Raw genomic sequence first — 14,064 nt, 5'->3', positions numbered from 1 at the left:
CGTGTGATGATCGGAGTGACCTTTGTGCCACAGCAGATCATGGTTGATGAGTTGTTGAAAGAATGGTCATTTAAACAGGCGCGCATACTTACGTACGCTATATTAAAAATCAGTGTGTCTAGAAACAACACAAACTGGGTGTGCAATGTAATGTGCTGTATCATACCATCTGAAAATTATCATGTGATACTTCTTGTGGAGTATGGTAAACGCCCCCCACCACCACACACAAAAGAGGAATAAGTAGTGGGGGGAGGCATCTGCTCATAAAACAGATTGTGTGCCATCCTTCTAGTAGTGGTAGAAAAATAGGAAATTGTACAGCGGTGGAAGTTATTTCACAATTGCTCATAAAGCTCAAGAGGATGGACCCTAGGTTATGGGGCACCGTGCCTCTCCAATGGACAAGAGGTGGGTAGAGTATGTGAAGGACAAGGGGATGTGGAGATGACGTGTTGAAGGGTCTTGATATTCATTTGGACTTTGCCTTAAGGCAAAGCAAGCTAGTGCTCTAGGTCTCTAAAGCTACTTGAAAAGGCTAGCTATGAGGTCTTAAGAACACCTTCATTCTGGGATTCTCACTTAGTGGAATCATATAGAGTCCCATTACACGTATCTATAAAATCTCAAGTATGAAGGAGAGAGAGTGCAGGATTACATTATCCAAACCAAGTATTACATTGAGGAGAGAGGATGCATGACTACATTGTCCAACCAAGTATCTCTACTTGAGATGAAGTCTCCATGTGTTCAAGTCAAGAGCTTACCTTGGCCTTGCCGAAGTATGCATTGTTGGGTTTTGCCTTACAGCCACAAATGCAACTTCCTATGTGGGTGTGCTAGCTCATCTGTCGCGCCCACTCTATTGTCACACCAAAATGCTCCTTGCCAAAGAGGTGAAGGGAGAGCCCTTAATGCCTAGATGGAGGCAAGAAGAGATATGTCTTCGCAATGGTTATTCCTCACAAAAAGCATGGTAAAAAGAAGCTAATCGAAGAGGTAAGCCTACAATCAAACCTACTCAAGCAAGCATGAATTTAAAAGCATACAAGAAAGCAAGAAGAGGGAAGGAGGAGAGCTCACAAGTAGACTAGTGCAAAGGAAGGATTGTGTGTTGCTTATTGTAAAAAATGACTTATATACAAGTAACTAGTTTTCACACTAGGCCGACAAAAATTGGCCTCTATTACTAGTCTTAAGCAAAGCTGACTTATATAGAAATGACTAGTTTTCACACTAGGCCAACCAAACTTAAAAAATAGTCTGGTTAAAAATAGTCCGACCTCTATTACTAGTCTTAAGCAAAAATAATCTATATACAAGTGACCAAACTTTAAAATAGTCCGGCCTCTATTCCTAGTCTTAAGTAACTATGTGTCTATAGACTTTCCCTATTCGACATTAAGCTCATAATAAGGTTGCTTTATATGTTCCAGTGTCATCTTATAACAGATAAGTGCTCGTTCGTCCGGGTAAGATGGCAAAGCACCTTATGGTAGGTCGGGCAGATGTAACCATGCTAACCAACACAGTGGTTAACATACCCCTCTTTCTAATGGTGACCGCATCCTCGCGTCACCCAAGTCGATGGTGAAGATGATGTCAAGAAGTGGATGATGTGGATGGCCAAGGATATACCATGGAGGTGGTGGCCGAGATAAAGTGGTTAGTTTCTGGCCGATCCATTACAGGGCAAGGTGATGGGTAGCTTTAGGCAGCACCGATGGTAAGGAGCTTGCTGAAGCGGCATGAAAAGTGATAGGCGATATATGTTGGGCCTCCATTGGTCGTGGAGGTGATGACATGAGGTAGTTGGTAGAAGCGGCCTAGACCTTATGTTTGGTGGAATGAGTGCTAGGACCACCATATAATGATTGGTATGGCTAGATGGAGGCTTGGTGCGATATGGTATTATGCCTGAATCTCATAGCATGATGCCTAGAGGTAAGGTGTTTGCTTGACGAATACATCGTCCAGGGTGAAGTTTTGTCAGTGGTGAATTGGAGTCAAAGTAGAAGATATAGGCATGGAAGCTTGAGGGAAGTACCTACAAGGTCGAGGGTTCTCCAGGCAATGGGTCATACCATGGGGGGCTAGGCTTACATTCGCCATGGTTTCGAGAGATGTACTTGGAGGATTGGTGTTGACGAGGTTAGTTGCAAGTGCATGTGTTTGTGTGTGCCATGGGATGTGAGAAGTGAATAAAATTGTGATGCCCGTAGTAAAATATGTAGGTGACGTGCATGGGCAATGGATAGAAGGTGTGCCCGTGTGGGTACACTTCTCTAACACAAGGACTTCTTCAACACAACTCAAGATCATTACTTTGTTAGGGGCATGGCATCGGATTTATGCATGGTGTTTCGCACAGCTACAAGAGAACAACTACAAGAGACCTGTGCGGCCTCTGTGGCTCGATGGACTTGGTGTTGTCGAGCGTGTGGACTTTAGGCATGGTGGATTGAATGGATGGGGCAGTCAAAGACGAGGCATGGAAGGGTCCTGCTCATTATTATAGAAAGGTCAAGGGGATGGGTCGTACCATGGGCCAAGCTTACGCCTGCCATGATCTCCCCTTCTAGAAATGTACCTAGATGGTTGTTGGTGATGAGACTCAACACAAGTTCGTGAAAGAACAATCCCTATGTGTCTATTATATATAGAGTCCGTGGATATTGCAGGTGACGTGCATGGGCATTGGGCAAAAAGGTGGGCCTATGTAGAAGCTTTGTCTGGTGAAACTCCAACACACCGCTTTCTTCGACTCTTTTTGTCTACTTTCTTTGACTTTTACACATGGTTTGAGATAAGAAATTGATAGTTGATGTGTGACAAGGTTTGTAGATAAGGTGGAGTGGGATATGGTGTCTAAGTTCCTTGAAAAGGTGCGGTTGAGATCATTGAGGGTGATCGATAGAAGGCATGAGTGCATGAATGGGTGTTGGATGGACCACAAGGTAGGAAGGATGGTCCAGTCCTATGTGCTGAAGTGTCAATGAACATATGTGAGTGAAGAGGATTGACTGCAAACCAGAAACTTGCCACGGTTTGGTTGTACGTGGAAGCTGATTTGGGTTTGGTTTTAGCGGGATGTTCTTTTGGGTTTGCAAGTGGTTTGTCAATTGGGCTATTCGATGATGTACTTGCAAATAATCCCAGGTGTACCAGCTCTACCCTCTGTGGGAGTGCTCTACCCACTCAGTGGGGAGCCAATATAAGCACTGGTAGCGGTCGAATAAACGTGTTTGTACACCAATAGCTTCATGCCCATGGTGGTGTGGCCTTGGTGCTTTGCCGAGCTGCGGCTTGTGGTTGAAAAGAGCTGGCGATCTGTGTGGTGCAGTTGGCGGAGAGACCGGGGTTTATGTTGGGGAAGAGGACGGGGAAGCCGTTGTCTATTGGAACCTGCAAAAGCTTGACCACTACAGTGACCTCAAGAATATGGTGCTAGTAAACCGTTGTGCCTGTGTTGGAAGATAGTGTAGTGCAGACATGCATGCCTACTCTCTCTCTCTTACTGGCAGTGACGACCAAGCTCTAGCAGGTTTGTGGGTGACAGAGATGGTGGTGGTTCTCCTTGTGGGAACAAGGAAGGTGGCATTGGCCATATCGAAAGATGGAGGTGGGCCCCTTGTCTCTTTGCAAAACCCTTGATGTTCTTTCGATCCAAGAGAAAACCCCTAATGATATATTACCTGTGGATCTGCTTGTAAGTTCTACTATGCAAGTAGGGTTCTATGGAGAGGAAGATGATTATGATTTTGTTGCCAGCCCTGGGATGACTGCGCCAGTGAAACTAGTCATGATAGATTTGAGGATGCACAGGCAGCCGTCTTGCTCTTTGATCGCCCTGCTCTTCTCGGCAGCACCAAGGCACAAGAGCCTTTTTTATTCTCGGCTCCCTTGCTGGGTGGTGTGCACAAGCTACCAAGGGCAAATTCCTTTTCTTCTTTTCTGTAGGTGTGGCCACCTTCTTCTCTTCGATCGCCTTGCTCTGCAAGAAACCCTCTCCCTTCTTTGCATGCAAGCGATCGCATGTCGTTTCTCTCTCTACATCCAAGTCATTTCTCTCTCTAGATGTGAGTCATTTCTTTCTCTAGACGTTAGACATTTTTCTCTCGGGGCTTATCTTTTCTCTCTCTAGACGTGAGTTGTGAGCGATCTTACTTATTGGCCAAGAAGTGGACCATGTCTTCACTCCATTCCAGTATGTGGTCAATGTGGAACAGTGGAGCATCGGAAAGATCATGTTCCACCCCTAGAGGGGGTTTTCCATTTAGAATTCTAGAAAGGTGAGCATGCACATGCCCCTTGCATCGTGATGGTGAAATCGAACTCTAAAAAAATAAACAACCATTTGGTGATGTATCCTATGGTGCAAGGCTTGTTCATCACCAAATATACCAATGCCTGATGGTCGACAAAGAACACAATTTTATATAGCAAATAATGCCCACATCATATACCATGGCTAACCCCTCTCTTTCAGTGGTGGTGTAGTTGTGCTTAGCGTCATTAAGTTGATAGCTAGCAAAGGTCTTAGTAGGGAAGTCCATATTATGCTCCCCCAACTATGCTAGCACACATTCAATAGCAAAGGCTTAAGCATCTATATACACATGAAGGATTAGATCCCAGTGGAGGATCTCAAGATGCTAATGCCTTCTCGTTTCTCGTATGCCCATTGGAATTCATCTATCCATATGAAGACAATCAACAGCTTATTCAAAGGTCTAGCATATATGGCATATAGGAAGATAAATCTTATGTAATATCCTACGTCTTGGCAGCTTGATCTCACATGCAAATCCCACATCAATGAGCTTGTTTAGCTCTTCTTTGAATATTTGACCATACTTGGGATTCATGTGGTAGGCTCTCTCTTTGGATTATTTCGTGCCTTCATGCAGAGGGATGGTGTGTTTCACCACTTTCAAAGGCATTCCCATCATATTAGTGTATTTCCAGGTGAAGACGTCCTGAAATTCCTTCAATTCTCCTTCTTGCTCAGGGATGAGGTCCTTGGCAATGAACATCATCTTAGGTTCTTCACTTGAGCCAACAAGGTTTATTTCCTTGGACCACTGTGGGTTTGTCATATGAGGTGTGTAGCTCTCCGCCTGGGCTCCTTTGAGTCTTGTCGTGTCATGTACCACTCTATCCTCAATGTTGTAGGACTTGAAATACTCGACGCTTGCCTCAGATCTTCCTTTTGAGGCTCGCCGCGACCGGCGGCGGGCGAGCTCTTTGTGTTTTACTTCCTTCTCTGCCTTGGCCTTAACCTTATTGAGCTTCCGTCTGACATCTCAATAGAGCTTGGTTGCTCAAGGCTCATGGGATCCTCATCACTTTTATAGGCCATTGTCTTGGTCCGAATTGTGACCTTGTTTAAATTAGCTTTCCACGGTGTTGGGTGTAGGTTTCATGTGAACCCATGGCCTCGAGATAGCAAAGCCAGTGAAGATCTATCTCCATGGGGAAGAGATACTTCTTGCTTTTTATGTGGTTTCCTTTTTCTTGGTCGAGAGGTTCTAATCCTGCTTCTCATCTTCACTATTTAACAACTTGTTACAACATTTACAGATGTTGATTGAATTCAGACAGTTGTGTCAGACTCATTGGCGAGAATGCCTCAGCCCATGGGATGTCTTCCTTGTCTTCTGGTTTATCTTTAAGGACTTGCTGCCTTTGCATATATAGATGTGATTGGTTTCCTAATCATGAACCATCTTTGCTTCTCTCATATAAGGGCTTTCGAGGATCATTGTGTATGACTTTATTCTTTGAAAATCCATCACCATGTGTGGTGGAAACTTAATCTGAAAGTCTTGATTTTCGCATCTTATAGAATGCCTACGAGCTTGACTATGTTTCATCGGCAAGATTCACTATGCCTATGAGTGGTGGGCTACTCTAGGCCTCCCAACAATTCGTGGCGATTATGCTGACACCAACACCTATCAAGATTGCGGAGACCATAAGTCCCTTGTATAGGAAATGTAACATCTCGTTCATTTTTGTTGCTTTTTTAAATATTGTCCCAGCTTGTTCATGGGCACTTTGGACTGTCCTTTAGTTTTGGCTATGGAGGGAGGGTGCTCAATGGTGGGGCATGGTTTATCTTCTTCCTCCTCTCGCTTAGGTTCAACTATGTGGGCTTTTAATTTCCCATTCATCGAGCCTGATAAGTCTCTCAAAAGTTGAGATTTTCCTTGTAAAAGAGCTTATTGGAACTCGGACCTCCAAGGATAAGAAGGTTGTGAGGCATGCTAGTCTTGTGGGTGCGATACTTGCACTCACTGGGCACGTGGGCTAGGACTTGCTAATGTGTAAGGTATGTGATCCTTCCCTAGGAGGAGGTGCCTCTAAAGGGGACAAGATAAAATCATCTCATCGATTAGAAAAGATGTTGCATCAGCTATGGTGACCCATGGAAGGCCAACTTTCACATCCCCATTAACTCCTCGCTCACTACATCTAGCAATGTGGGGCTTGGTTAGATTGGTTCCAGTGGTAGAGCCTCCGGATTTGGTTTTATTTATGGCTTCTTAAGAATGGATACTGGTCTATCTACGGCCTTCGAAAAACTCTGAGGATCCCATATAATTGGCTCTAGAATAGGATATGGGATATACTAAGGCACAGTTCATGTTTTGTACTTGCCGACTTGCTCTAACACTGGCTCTAGTTGTAGCATGTACCTTCATTAGGGCTTGTTTCATACTCTCTTTACTCCAACACTGGGTTGGTTTACTGCTTGAGTTCCTTTGAAAGGTTTTTATAGTCTATGGGTTTCTTTTATTTGGGAAGAGCGAGTTTGAGTAATAGATTGTTGGCTATCTCCACAAGCAAGGCAACTTTGGAGCTCTCATTTGAAACACTTTCGATTGTCTTGACATTTTTTTCCTTCACAATTGATCATGTGTTGCATTTACAGGTGCTCTTTGAGGTCTTCTTCTTTTGGACCTTTGGTTTGGTTCATTGGCCAAGGCAATGAATCTTTCAACTGCACACAGGTCTCCAAGAATTGTGGATGCTCCACCAGACATTGTACGTGATGAAGGTGATAGATGATTTCATTTTTCCATTCATATTTAAAACACATATAAATAGTGTTGTAGGGTTGTATTAAGGCTCGTTCTTGCGTTTCGGCAGAGTAAAAATTGAATCGAAGAAAAGGAGGTGTGGTTTGCAAAGAAGACCGTTGTTGCAGATATAAAGCGATGGGCATCTGCAAAGAAGAGAAATGCTGTCTGATCACAGTATAAGAGCAAGAACAAGAAGGAAAAGGACAAGAAGAATGAAGAAAAAGTGGAAATAGGGTTAAAGGAAGGTATTTTGTTCCACATGTCTACGTTTCACATGCCATGGTGTATTCTTATCTATGATATTGTATGAGACATTTTCTGTATGTCGAATGCACAATGGTGAGTATGTTTTTTGAGGGAGCTTGGTGGAGGGAGCTTTTATTAGCAACTCTTCTCTCTTAAAAATGTGGAGATTCTCTCTCAAGTCCCTCCACCACTATCTTCAACCTAGCTCACCACTATCTCCTACACAACCTCCATCACCACCTCTCAGCCCAGCCCACTTTCTCCCCTCTAGCCCAACTTAGCTCCTCCCTTCTCTCTCTCTCTCTCTCTCTCTCTACTATCACCCAATCTCTCACCCTCTTCCCTCTCTGTCCCTCTTCCCCCTCTCACTCTTCCCCCTCTCACTCTTTCTCCCTTATCCACCCTTTCTCTCACTCTCTGTCCTTCTATCTCTCCTTCCATCTATCTCTCTCCCAACCTCCTACCTTTCTCTCATCCTCTCTCTCTCTCTCTCTCCTTCTCCCACTCTCTCTTGCTCTCTTCCTCTCTCTCCCTATGCATCATCTCTCCTCTCCTCTCCTCTCTATCTCTCCCTCTCCCTATGCATAATCTCTCCCCCCCCTCTCTCTCTCTCTCTCTCTCTCTCTCTCTCTCTCCCAACCTCGTCCCTTTCTCTCTCCCTCTCACTCTGCTTCTCCCTCTCCCATCCTCTTCCCTCTCTCCTCCCAACCTCATTCTTTCTTTCTCCCTCTCTCTCCCCTTCTCCCACCCTCTTCCCTCTCTCCTTCCTTGCCCTCTTACTCACCCTTCCTATGCATAATCTATCTTTCCCTCTCCCTCACCCTTCCTATGCATCATCTCTCCTTCCCTCTCTCCCACTTTTCTCCCTTTCCCACCCTCCCTTCCTCTCTTCTTCCCTCTCTCTCTCTCTCCCCCCCTCCCACCCTCTTCCCTTTCTCTCTCCCACCCTCTTTCCTCTCTCTCTCCCACTCACTTTTTTGAAATAAAGAGATTCCCTCCCCCCTCCATCAAGAGAGAGAGGAGCAAAGAGAGTGGGGGAGAGAGAGGGAAAGAGAGTCATGACACCCTCTTCCCTCTCTCTCTCTCCCACTCGCTTTTTTGAAATAAAGAGATTCCCTCCCCCCTCCATCAAGAGAGAGAGGAGCAAAGAGAGAGAGAGAGAGAGAGAGAGAGAGAGAGAGAGAGAGAGAGAGAGAGAGAGAGAGAGAGAACACCATGACAACATTACATCCTCAAGATTAAGGTTGCTGCTTCCAATTGGAAATAAAACCAAGTTCATTCACATACAACTTCCAAGTATAACTCTTCTATCATAATTGTTATTCACTATCATATTTACTTTTATGGGCGTCCTTATCCTCCTAGGTGAAGACACAAAGTATGCAAATGGTGTTCGTTCCCTTCCGCACTTCCTCAAGCAAGAGACGCTCAGACGCATCATCAATAAAATCATGGGCTTGCCATATGGCAATTAATCCCACCACTTTGGTCTTCATTGGAGAAATATCATCATCACTACCACGAAGTGGTAAGAATGTGAGAGCTTTGCATGCTTGTGCACCATCTACAGTCTTTTGTTTGACCTTCACAATTGGTGGCCTCCCTAGCGTGATACATGCAATAACAACTTCAATGTTAATATTTGATGAGGCCATCACAAACAATACAAAGGAGGGTTATGGGTGGTGTGCTCTACTAAGAAGGTTAAGCTAAATGGTGGTTAACAACGTTGTATGGATGTTATCTGTATATTTATAGTAATGGAAGAGGTGTACTCTACTTTTTCATTAAAAAAAAACACCTTTCTTCTTTTTTAATGTCAATAATAAAGGTATCTTCCCTAAAAAATCCTTCAACCCAATATTGAAGGTATCTTTTCTTACTTTTTTTGGGGAAGAGCAAGTATGTATTGTATTTTTTTGTACATCCCATTTCAGAGATAAGGATTCCTATGCTTCATATACATAGGTGCTCGTAACACGAAAACCGTTTTGCATGCACTTCAAGAGTATTGCATGTATCAATATACGCATGTGTATGTCATTGGATACCTTTGCACGTGACTTCATGTCATGAAAAACAATGAATGATACAAAATTGAATAGGATAATATAGCTACCAATTGTGGGCAAGAGATAATTTTACTTCCCAAAACATTGGGATCACATACTGTTTCCTCAAAACAACAAACAACCTAAAATTTGACAAGGCAATCAATAAAAAAGACAAGGGGAATTATAGTTAAAAGAACACTTTATTCCAGAAAGGTTGTTACATCATCCTTACAAGTGCGAAGACTAAAGACAACTATGTACTTGTAAGGGCTACAACCTTAAATACTGTTTACAAAAGATAACATACCATAACTACATAAGGGTTCCTAGACCTATGTGCTTTTATGGGCTACTCTATTATTCAACTCCTCTCGAAGGGAATCCTCCTTCTCTTCAGTAATGTACCCGTAACTCCGCCAAGTGCTGATAGTAAGTTCCAATCTTCATATTCTAGACATACAGATCTCCAGAATCGATAGGCTCATCCGCTTGCATCTTGCTCTAAAGATTACGGGCCTCTGTTGTGAGATGAAGTCATGATTATTAGATGTTCTTTTGTATCTCCACCTGACTTCATGCACAAATCTTTTCAAACCCTATCAAAGGTATCCTTAAGAGTATAGTTGGGGCCATTAGAAGAAGACATAATGAGATCAACAAAGATTAGTGGATGATGGTGAGGGTTGTTAAGGTAGAGAATGATGGTGAGAGAAAGAAATACAATAAGAGGGAGAGAGAGGCAACAAGATTTGGAAGTGAGGATTAGAGTAAGAGCTAGGGGTCATATTTGCTAAAAGTAAAAAGGGATTTTGCATGGATATTTCCTAAATTTAGAAAAGTAAATGCATGGATAAGTGCTTCGTGTAAAAAAAGTAATTTCATGAATAAGTACTATATTCAAGAAAATTGATGTAGACATCAACATTGAGAAGACCTTAAAATAATAAATGAAGATATTCCAATCATTGACATACAACCATATTGATTGTCCTGCTAAGACATTTAAAAAATGAAAAATAAATAGACCTTCCTAGAGACTTGATAGAACCATGATACAAAGGACATTTTATTATCGCAAAATGAAGGACCTTTTCAAAATTATAGTACAATGTCATCAATAGTACAAGATCTTTTTTAGATTCTTCTTCTTTTGAACATTCTCATTAGGTCCTCCTTTTTTAGGATGGATTGATGTATAAACATATTATGGTTTGCATCTAACCCAAAAATACGTAAATACATAAAATAAAGGTGCCTGTAGCCCCTAACCTGATTTGAAAATTGAGACATATTGTGCTTATAGAACCATATTGTGCTTGTATGCATAATATGGTCTATAAGCCCCTACCTTGATTTGAAAATCGGGACATGTGCATGATGGATTCTTTCCCATAGTCACCTGGTATTTTTCATTGCATAGTAATGATTCCTACGTCTCAAATACAAACACTTTCATCTGTCCGACCTTAATGACCAAATATTCAAAGACCGTAGTTGTGTTTGAAATTGCCGAATCCATTCTCTTGGCTACTATATCCGATATGCCACTTCTTACTTTTTTGACCAATGGGCTACATCATTTACTTCTTGGCATAATACCTTTTGCAACACAAATCCACGAGCCTCCAACGCTCGAATCTCATCCATATAGTAAGGTTTGTACCTCATCCAACTGGCCATACAACTAGGGGTCTAGCAAGTGATTAACAGATGGTATTACATACTCTCCAAGTATGATCCACGCTGTTGTTACAAAACCACATGAACTGATGCCTATGCGCCCCTAACCATTCTCTCATACCATAGAAAGATGGGGTTGGAACACCTTGCCCTCACTTCTTGATGCTCTTCTTACACTTGCCATCTTGACCACCTAACCATCCTTGGCAAGTAACCTTGCTGTGTAGAGGTGTTAAACGTATAGCCCAAATTGAGTCGTGTATGTCATTCTCCACAATTTCATGCACCTCTGATTTAGTTGCTAATCCTTCTGAACCTCTACATTGTGTCGACCACCTTCTATAGAAGAGCAGCTGAAGGAATAGTGGGTGGAAACTTTAATCTCCTACCTTGTTTCTTGCGTGGTTGGTTTTCTATGACATACTGTGGGGACGATGTGACGTGTTATCCTCCTCAAGATTTATAACTGTGGCCTTTTGGTGTCGGCTAATTGTAATGTTATCACCAATATAGTTTGGTTGTACATGCATTAGTGTGCCACTCACTGCTTCCTCCCCACCAATCTGTTGGTGGGTTGACGGACTTGGAACTTTTGATATTTTGGCCTTCTCCATCAACTTTGTTATTGAGAGCCTGCAATATGATATTTACCTTGCATGAATGCATGCTTCTTTGTGGATTGCAAGAAGGCATTAGCGAGATCTAAAACAGTAGCATCATATAAGGAGATGGTTTCCTTGAAACCCTCTCCTACTAATCAACTTTTATGTTTTGTTTATGCTAGATTGGTGGTTGGCATGTGTGACAAAGTGGTGTCATTCTGCTTGAGTTAGCTTTTTGGCAAGTTCCAAAGTGTATGTTCTCTATGACTCACAGGAGTAGTTATCTCCATTTTGCCCATTCCGTTTGCTAAGGTTCCATCGTCCGTCGGTTCCTCGGCTATAAAAGTAGCTAGTCCCAAAGCTTACTCCAGTTGTCTCATATGAGATTTGATCGGAAAATTTCCCAATCTGTCTGCGTTCTCCTAATTCGCTTATCCCACCACATTTTCCTTTTTTTTCGCTAGGTGTAGGGGACGCTTCTATGTATTTGTTTATAGAATATCACACTATTATCTACCTCCCTTTCCTTGGAGCTTTTCATGTTAAGGAGAATTGTTGCATGCTCGACTTAGGTTGCCTGGTGTAATTTCTAGAGTACATTACAATAGGATCTTTCACTCGTATGGGCCAGCAAAGCCTCGATCTCTAAGGATTGGGTAGCTATGCTCTAGTCATATTGAAGTCAATCCCTATAGAGTCCATTTGGGTGATCCCTAGGTTGGGCGTTTGGTAGTTAACTCGCCTTTTGGTACTACGTACACAAAACCTGTTTCTTACAGTTACTCCCGGAGGGTTGGTCGCACATGAATAATAGTGTTCGGACTTAAGTGCCTCCTGGAACATTCCACAAACTGGGGGGGAGTTACCTTGCTCCCGGTTGCGTATGACTAGTCTTGTGGTGAGCGGATAGTTCCCATGCTATGGTTTTCACAGAGTTCCAATCCCCACCAGTTAGGGAGTCCATCCAAGTGATGGATTTCAACCATCGCATCCAAAAATGTGCCTTCCTAGGAACATAACACTAGGTAAACCGAGCCAACCCATGTGACATACTAGCAGTAGTAGATAATCATATTGTTTAAAAGTACCAAACAAAACTCCATGAATGAGAAAAATTATAGTTGCGTTAATAACAAAGATCTTTGGGAGAAGCGCGAAAGAATCATGATCAAATATAACAAAAGATTAATTGATGAGAATCGACAACCACATTTCATAACAAAAGATTAACTTAACAATTCAGATTCTAAACGCAAGCTACTTGTTTTCAAATCCAAGAAAGTAATACTTACCCTTACAAGGTGCTTCCTCCAATGGGATATCTAGTATGTTACCAACTAAGCCAACAATCCATGGCTGGTAAGCTCACATCAGCAACTTTACCATTCATCCACCACGATCTAATGTGTTTGTATTTCAAAAGTGCCTCTTCTTCATTAAATGCACAACTTACGACATAATCACTTGTGCTCTTCTTGAAAATTCATGACTACTTTTTGTACTGTATGCATGTTCAAGCTTTGTTCCCAATGAAAAAGACACGAACTCACGACCTTCCAATATATTCTTTGGTCCATTATCATAGATTGTCCTAACTACCCTCCGGTTGGCTCTAGCCTCATCAGCCCATGAAGTCGAAAAAATATGGTTTGGAAAAGCCTTTTTGCACAATGTTGTTAATCATTTCCCAGCCACTGGGTCCTCTTTCATTTCTTAAGACACAATTTTCATGAGCTCTTGCAAGCTTCATGCCATCACATAATAGTTGGAAAATAGCTAAGAACAAGTTCAAAATTTAAAACAATTTTACAAGACCAAACTATATCTTGGATCATATACATGTGCAGCCATTGTTGTCCATACCTGGCACACGGAAGACGTGATCAAAACAAATCCAAGCCCTTATCTGTTAACCCATGGCGGACATTGCGACATACTATATTTTACGTCATTAATTTAAATATTCCGAGTCATGGGCCGGGCTTGTCGGCACCATATGTTAAGGATGAAGGGATTGGGTGATCGCCGATGAGAGGCGCACCTTGGATATCAGTAGGATAAGGGTTAGGGTCGGTCGGCCATGTATGGGCGCCCAAGTGTGAACGGCCAAGTCACCTATATGAGTCAAATGTAACCCTAAAATCCTCATTCTCATGTGTTGTGAATACAAGAGTGCTCTTGCCTTATCTCTTTGGTTTCCTTCTCCTGCGTTTGTGAGAGAGAGAGAGAGTGAGTGAGAGAGCGATCGAGCACTGTGTAGCGGCACGTCGGCGGCGGAGAGGCGGTAGAGCGGCGACGGCGGCTCCTCCTTCACGGCTGCGACGCGGGAATCCTTCAAGGCGGCGGTTGAGCGGTGAGTGACACACCCTTTGGCATTCTGTTTGAGCTTCCTTC

This window comes from Cibotium barometz, chromosome 11 (assembly GCF_041138505.1).
Source record: "Cibotium barometz isolate CiBa-2024 chromosome 11, ASM4113850v1, whole genome shotgun sequence".
In the NCBI taxonomy this organism is placed as follows: Eukaryota; Viridiplantae; Streptophyta; class Polypodiopsida; order Cyatheales; family Cibotiaceae; genus Cibotium; species Cibotium barometz.
This window is presented reverse-complemented; position numbering follows the sequence as displayed.